This window comes from Musa acuminata, unplaced genomic scaffold (genome assembly GCF_036884655.1).
Source record: "Musa acuminata AAA Group cultivar baxijiao unplaced genomic scaffold, Cavendish_Baxijiao_AAA HiC_scaffold_1136, whole genome shotgun sequence".
NCBI classification, from domain to species: Eukaryota; Viridiplantae; Streptophyta; class Magnoliopsida; order Zingiberales; family Musaceae; genus Musa; species Musa acuminata.
Window position 1 is genome coordinate 1247501 of NW_027021348.1, and position 7500 is coordinate 1255000.

The following is a 7500-nucleotide window of genomic DNA, read 5'->3' on the forward strand; positions in this document are numbered from 1 at the left end:
ACGAACTTCGCAACTTCGCCATGGCAAAGCATCGTGGCGAATCAAGCAAGACGGGGCAAGCCGGAACCTTGCCCCAAGCAGCCGCAGGTGGGCTGCATGTGCACACTCGCTCTCATGCTGTTGGAGCCGCTCACGAGGATCGCGGCAGCGAACAGGATGAGCGAGAAGTTGGCAACTCTCCGCGAGCGGAGGAAGCGCAATCTGGTGCGCTAACAGGAAAAAAGAGTCATAAGGAGAGACTCACGACGGCGGAAACCCGCCTAGATGTTCTGGAAGCGAGCATGGAGGAACTCTACCATGGCCAACAAAGACTTGTTGGGGTAGAGAGCTCGCAAGAGGAAGCGGAGTCCAGGATCGACAAGGTCGAGGCCCTAGTCGACCGACTGTCCGATGACACCAAGGACTCCGTGCAGCACTTGCAAGACGTTGTGGCGGAACTCACGGCGAAGGTGGCTATGCTCACAAGAATGCTAAATGCGGGAGGAGGCAACACCCGCGTTGCACCGCCACAAAACTTGAGGGCACCTGAGCCCCATGGATACGGAGGGGCCAGAGATGCCAAGGAGCTCGAGAACTTTCTGTTCGACATGGAGCAATACTTCCGAGCTACGAGGCCCGATTCTGAAGATACCAAAGTTTCAATAGCAACAATGTATCTGAATGGAGATGCGAAACTTTGGTGGCGAACTCGTTGGGAGGAGATCCAACAAGGTCGGTGTCGAGTCGACACATGGGAAGACTTGAAGCGGGAGTTGAGAACTCAGTTCCTACCGGAGAACACAGAGTTCGTCGCAAGAAGGAAGTTGAGACAACTCCGCCAAAGTACCACCATCCGAGACTATGTAAAGCAGTTTTCTGCACTGATGCTGGACATACAGGACATGTCCGAGAAGGACAAGTTGTTCAGCTTCCTTGATGGTCTGAAACCATGGGCTCAGCAAGAGCTGAATCGAAGGAATGTTACCGACGTGGTCGGGGCAATTGCAGCTGCAGAAAGGCTCACCGACTTCGTTTCCTCTGAAGACCCAGCGAGAAGGAAACAATCTTCAAGCAATCGCCCTCCAAAACATTCTCGAGGGAAAGATCTCGGGGGCGAACAGAAGAAGAAGAGCTCCCACAAAGGGCCGAACCCAAAAGGCAAGGCCTCAAAACCTGGAGGATGCTTCTTGTGCGGAGGACCGCACATGGTAAGGGAGTGCCCACAGAAGCAGGCACTCAACGCTTTGACAGCTTCCATCCACCCTCCCCGATCGGACAAGGGCAAAGCTGTTGCTCTTAGTTCGAGCAGCTCAGAATCCAGCAGCGACGAGGAGGAGTCACAAGGACCCCGAATGGGAGCAATGCGTCTGTTGAACGCTATGCGGGGTCAAGTGGGGGAGAACACGAAGACGAAGGCACAAAAAGCAGGAAGCAGCGAACTAATGTATGTGGACATTAAGCTAAATGGCCAAACGACCCGTGCAATGGTGGACACGGGCGCTACCCACAACTTCATAGCCGATCGCGAAGCACAGCGACTTGGGTTGACATTGGAGAAGAGCCCAAGCCGAATGAAGGCGGTGAACTCGGAGGCCAGGCGAATCTCCGGGTTGGCGAAGGGTGTTCCTATCAAAATCGGGACTTGGAGCGGTAACACCAACATGATGGCCGTGCCACTAGACGACTTCCAAGTGATTCTTGGAATGGAGTTTATGCATGCGGCGAAGTTGGTGCCGATGCCGTTCTTAAACTCCCTATGTATGATGGGAGGCGATGACCCCTGCGTGGTTCCCGTCTCTCGGAGAGGAACCAAGGAGCCCCAACACATTTCGGCCTTACAATTGAAGAAAGGGGTGCGAAAGGGCGAACTGACATTCGTGGCTGCTATGAAGCTAGAGCCACTCAACGAAGAGGCCATTCAAGAACCTGCTGTAGTGGCGAACGTCTTGAAGGAGTTCGAAGACGTTATGCCACCCGAGTTGCCGAAGACTCTCCCACCACGCAGAGGCGTGGATCACAGTATCGAGCTGGAGCCAGGAGTGAAGCCTCCAGCGAGACCACCCTACCGTATGCCCCCGCCAGAGTTGGCCGAACTCAGGAAGCAGTTAGGTGAACTGCTAAGCGGTGGTCTCATCCGCAGCTCAAAAGCACCTTTCGGAGCTCCAGTTCTCTTCCAGAAGAAACAAGATGGGAGCCTCCGATTATGCGTCGACTATCGAGCCCTCAACAAAGTAACGGTGAAGAACAAGTATCCCATCCCGCTCATCGCGGACTTGTTCGACCAACTGGGCAAGGCCAAGTATTTCTCAAAACTCGACCTTCGGTCGGGGTATTGGCAGGTGCGCATTGCTGAAGGCGACGAAGCGAAGACTACCTGTGTGACCAGGTATGGAGCGTTTGAGTTCTTGGTGATGCCTTTCGGCTTAACCAACGCTCCGGCCACATTCTGTACTCTCATGAACCAACTATTCAAGGAGTATTTGGATAAGTTCGTGGTCGTCTACTTGGACGATATCGTCGTCTACAGCCAAACGCTCGAGGAGCACGTCAAGCACCTTCGGACGATTTTCAAGGTTCTCAGGGAGAACACTTTGTTCGTAAAAAGGGAGAAATGCTACTTTGCTCAAACTGAGATCCTATTCTTAGGGCATCGAATCGGTGGTGGCTCCATTCGGATGGACAAGTCGAAGGTGCAAGCAGTTGCGGAATGGCGAACACCAAAGAAGGTGCCAGAGTTGAGATCCTTCCTTGGATTCGTCAACTACTATCGACGCTTCATTTCAGGATATTCGAAGCGGGCAACCCCACTGACGGAGTTGCTGAAGAAGGAGCAGCCTTGGAAGTGGTCTGACAAATGTGAGATAGCATTCCAAGATCTGAAGGCTGCTGTTCTGGAAGAACCAGTGCTCAAATTGCCAAACTATGGAGAGCCCTTTGAAGTCCATACCGATGCTTCGGACTTTGCTATTGGTGGAGTACTCATGCAAGAAGGTCATCCGGTGGCCTACGAGAGCCGCAAACTCAACGAGACCGAGAGGCGGTATCCAGTGCATGAGAAGGAGATGACAGCGGTGATCCACTGCCTACGAGTTTGGCGACACTACCTCCTCGGGTCGCGATTTGTGCTGAGGACAGACAACATCGCCCTGAGTTATTTCCAAACTCAGAAGAAGCTCTCCCCAAAGCAAGCACGGTGGCAGGACTTCCTGGCTGAATTTGATATGGCAATGGAATACAAGCCCGGGAAGGCGAATGTCGTGGCCGATGCGCTGAGTCGGAAGGTGGAGTGCGTGAATGCTGCACAACTGGAGGGCAGAGGCCAAACAAGTCAGTTACATTCCAACTTCCTTTCTCGAATCAGAGATGGACTGTATAGTGATCCCCAGGCAGTTATCCTGATGCAGCTCATCAAAGAAGGCAAGGCACGACGATTTTGGGTCCAGGAGGGACTTGTTTACACAAAAGGGAATAGAGTTTATGTTCCCCGAGTGGACAATTTAAGGCGTGAACTCTTGAAAGAGTGTCACGATTCCCTTTGGGCTGGACATCCCGGCATTCACAGAACATTGGCTCTCGTGGAGAGGGCCTTCTATTGGCCAAAGATGGGGATTGATGTGGAGGAGTATGTTCGAACATGCCTTACTTGCCAACAAGACAAGGTGGAGCAACGGAAGCCGGTGGGACTTTTGGAGCCGTTGCCTGTACCAGAAAGGCCATGGGAGAGCATTTCCTTAGACTTCATATCTAGCTTGCCGCCTGTAGGGGGACTTGGATCGATACTTGTGGTGGTCGATCGGTTTTCAAAGTATGCAACTTTCATTGCTGCTCCCCTACACTGTTCAGCTGAAGAGGCGGCCAGACTGATGATGAAGGGTGTAGTGAAGTATTGGGGAGTCCCACACAATATTGTTAGTGATCGAGACGCTCGGTTCCTGGGACGATTCTGGACCGAGCTATTCAAATTGTTGGGGTCAAAGTTATACTTCTCTACAAGCCTCCACCCCCAGACGGATGGTCAAACTGAAAGAATAAATTCGCTCTTAGAGCAGTATCTCCGGCACTACGTGAGTGCCAATCAACGAGATTGGGTGAAGCTGTTGGACATCGCCCAATTCTCCTACAACTTGCAGCGGAGCTCTGCATCCAACAAGAGCCCCTTCGAAATTATCACAGGACAACAACCGTCGACTCCGCACACTATGGCAATTGGTTATACTGGGAGTAGTCCATCAGCCTACCATTTCGCAAAGGAGTGGCATCGAAATGCCGATATTGCGCGGGCTTACTTGGAGAAGGCGGCAAAACGGATGAAGAAGTGGGCAGACTTGGGAAGGCGACCACAAGAGTTCAAAGTTGGCGATTTGGTGTTGGTAAAGCTCCAACCAGCATCACTCCAATTCTTCAGGAAAAGAGTCCACAAAGGATTGGTGCGTAAGTATGAAGGGCCCTTCCCAATTATCAGTAGAGTAGGCAATGTTTCTTACAAGTTGCAGCTGCCGGCGTGGTTCAAAATTCACAACGTTCTTCACGCCAGCAACCTGAAGGCCTACCATTCGGATCCGCAAGATGCTTCTCGAAGTATTCCAACTCGGCTACCTCCCATCACAGCCTCCTACGAGAAGCGAGTGGAAACCATTCTGGCGGATCGCAAGATAAAGCAACCCAACGGAGCGGAGCAGACAGAGTACTTGGTGAAGTGGCGAAAGCTTCCCCGAACTGAAGCCAGTTGGGAGCCTGAAGACGCCCTGCGACATGAAGAAGAAGTCATCAACAACTACCAACAAGCGTCGACGAGGGCGTCGACAGTTTAAGTGGGGGAGAATGTCACGAACGGTCGTCGCGCACCCGCAACAACTCCGTTCAACGAACCGTTCGTCGCTCGCACCCGCATGTACAGCTGCTTGACAGCATGTTTTCTTATGGTTTTGGGTCATTTTGCTTGTAAATATGTAAGTTCGAACAAGCTGCAGCGTTGCAAAGCGACCGTTCACCAAACCGAGCAAAACAGCCCCAAAACAGCCCAAAACGGAGCCGTTTTCGCGTGCCGCGGGAGGTGAGCGGAGTGCTGCCTCCGCTCACCAAAATGTCAGCCAGCTCAGACCCCAGGAACCCCCCGGGTGGCACATGGCTGGATGGGGCTTCGGTTATATACCGGGCGTTGAACACTCTTTCGCAAGTTCGCACGTGACCTTTACGGGAACTTGGTGTTGCGTCCGGGACCAGGTGAGCGGCTGTTTGTGGGCTTGCAGCTGTTCGTTCATCCTTGAAAGCCTTGTTTTCCTCCCTCTCCCTCTTTTCTCTTGTGCACACAAGGTGTTCGACGATTTGCTTGTAAAGCTTCCCTTTTCGCGAGACTTCGGGACTTGTCCGTTGCTCGTTCTTTCGATCTAACTTTCTTTCTCTTTTACAGGTCCTTCGGGACCTGCGAGAGGTTACAAAGTGGCTGATCCTTGCGGAGCAAGATCGCAAGGGCAAAGCGCGACTTAGGCAACGCAAGCTAAGTTCGCGTCTTTGCAACGAGGGTGACCCGCGACTTAGGCAACGCAAGCTAAGTTCGCGTCTTCGGCCGCAAGGGTGCCTCACGCCTTAGGCAATTCCAGCTAAGGTCGTGACAGGGTGGCACAGGGCTGGATGGGGCTTTCGTATAGCAGGGACGGTGCTGCCTCTCGCTTCGCTCGCTGTCCGCCGCTCGCCGCTCGCTCGCGCAGCCAAAAATGGCCAGTTTTGTCCCGTTTTTGGGCCGTTTTGGCCAGTTTTTGGCCTGTTCTTGCGTCGCGCGGTGACCGTCGTGAGCGGAGCAAAATGTCAGCCATCTCAGCACCCTGGAACCCCCCGGGTGGCACAGGGCTGGATGGGGCTTTCGTATAGCAGGGACGGTGCTGCCTCTCGCTTCGCTCGCTGTCCGCCGCTCGCCGCTCGCTCGCGCAGCCAAAAATGGCCAGTTTTGGCCCGTTTTTGGGCCGTTTTGGCCAGTTTTTGGCCTGTTCTTGCGTCGCGCGGTGACTGTCGTGAGCGGAGCAAAATGTCAGCCATCTCAGCACCCTGGAACCCCCCGGGTGGCACAGGGCTGGATGGGGCTTTCGTATAGCAGGGACGGTGCTGCCTCTCGCTTCGCTCGCTGTTCGCCGCTCGCCGCTCGCTCGCGCAGCCAAAAATGGCCAGTTTTGGCCCGTTTTGGCCAGTTTTTGGCCTGTTTTTGCGTTGCGCGGTGACCATCTTGAGCGGAGCAAAATGTCAGCCATCTCAGCACCCTGGAACCCCCCGGGTGGCACAGGGCTGGATGGGGCTTTCGTATAGCAGGGACGGTGATGCCTCTCGCTTCGCTCGCTGTCCGCCGCTCGCTGCTCGCTCGCGCAGCCAAAAATGGCCAGTTTTGGCCCGTTTTTGGGCCGTTTTGGCCTGTTTTTGGGCTGTTCTTGCGTCGCGCGGTGACCGTCGTGAGCGGAGCAAAATGTCAGCCATCTCAGCACCCTGGAACCCCCCGGGTGGCACAGGGCTGGATGGGGCTTTCGTATAGCAGGGACGGTGCTGCCTCTCGCTTCGCTCGCTGTCCGCCGCTCGCCGCTCGCTCGCGCAGCCAAAAATGGCCAGTTTTGTCCCGTTTTTGGGCCGTTTTGGCCTGTTTTTGGGCTGTTCTTGCGTCGCGCGGTGACCGTCGTGAGCGGAGCAAAATGTCAGCCATCTCAGCACCCTGGAACCCCCCGGGTGGCACAGGGCTGGATGGGGCTTTCGTATAGCAGGGACGGTGCTGCCTCTCGCTTCGCTCGCTGTCCGCCGCTCGCCGCTCGCTCGCGCAGCCAAAAATGGCCAGTTTTGGCCCGTTTTTGGGCCGTTTTGGCCAGTTTTTGGCCTGTTCTTGCGTCGCGCGGTGACCGTCGTGAGCGGAGCAAAATGTCAGCCATCTCAGCACCCTGGAACCCCCCGGGTGGCACAGGGCTGGATGGGGCTTTCGTATAGCAGGGACGGTGCTGCCTCTCGCTTCGCTCGCTGTTCGCCGCTCGCCGCTCGCTCACGCAGCCAAAAATGGCCAGTTTTGGCCCGTTTTGGCCAGTTTTTGGCCTGTTTTTGCGTTGCGCGGTGACCATCTTGAGCGGAGCAAAATGTCAGCCATCTCAGCACCCTGGAACCCCCCGGGTGGCACAGGGCTGGATGGGGCTTTCGTATAGCAGGGACGGTGATGCCTCTCGCTTCGCTCGCTGTCCGCCGCTCGCTGCTCGCTCGCGCAGCCAAAAATGGCCAGTTTTGGCCCGTTTTTGGGCCGTTTTGGCCTGTTTTTGGGCTGTTCTTGCGTCGCGCGGTGACCGTCGTGAGCGGAGCAAAATGTCAGCCATCTCAGCACCCTGGAACCCCCCGGGTGGCACAGGGCTGGATGGGGCTTTCGTATAGCAGGGACGGTGCTGCCTCTCGCTTAGCTCGCTGTCCGCCGCTCGCCGCTCGCTCGCGCAGCCAAAAATGGCCAGTTTTGTCCCGTTTTTGGGCCGTTTTGGCCTGTTTTTGGGCTGTTCTTGCGTCGCGCGGTGA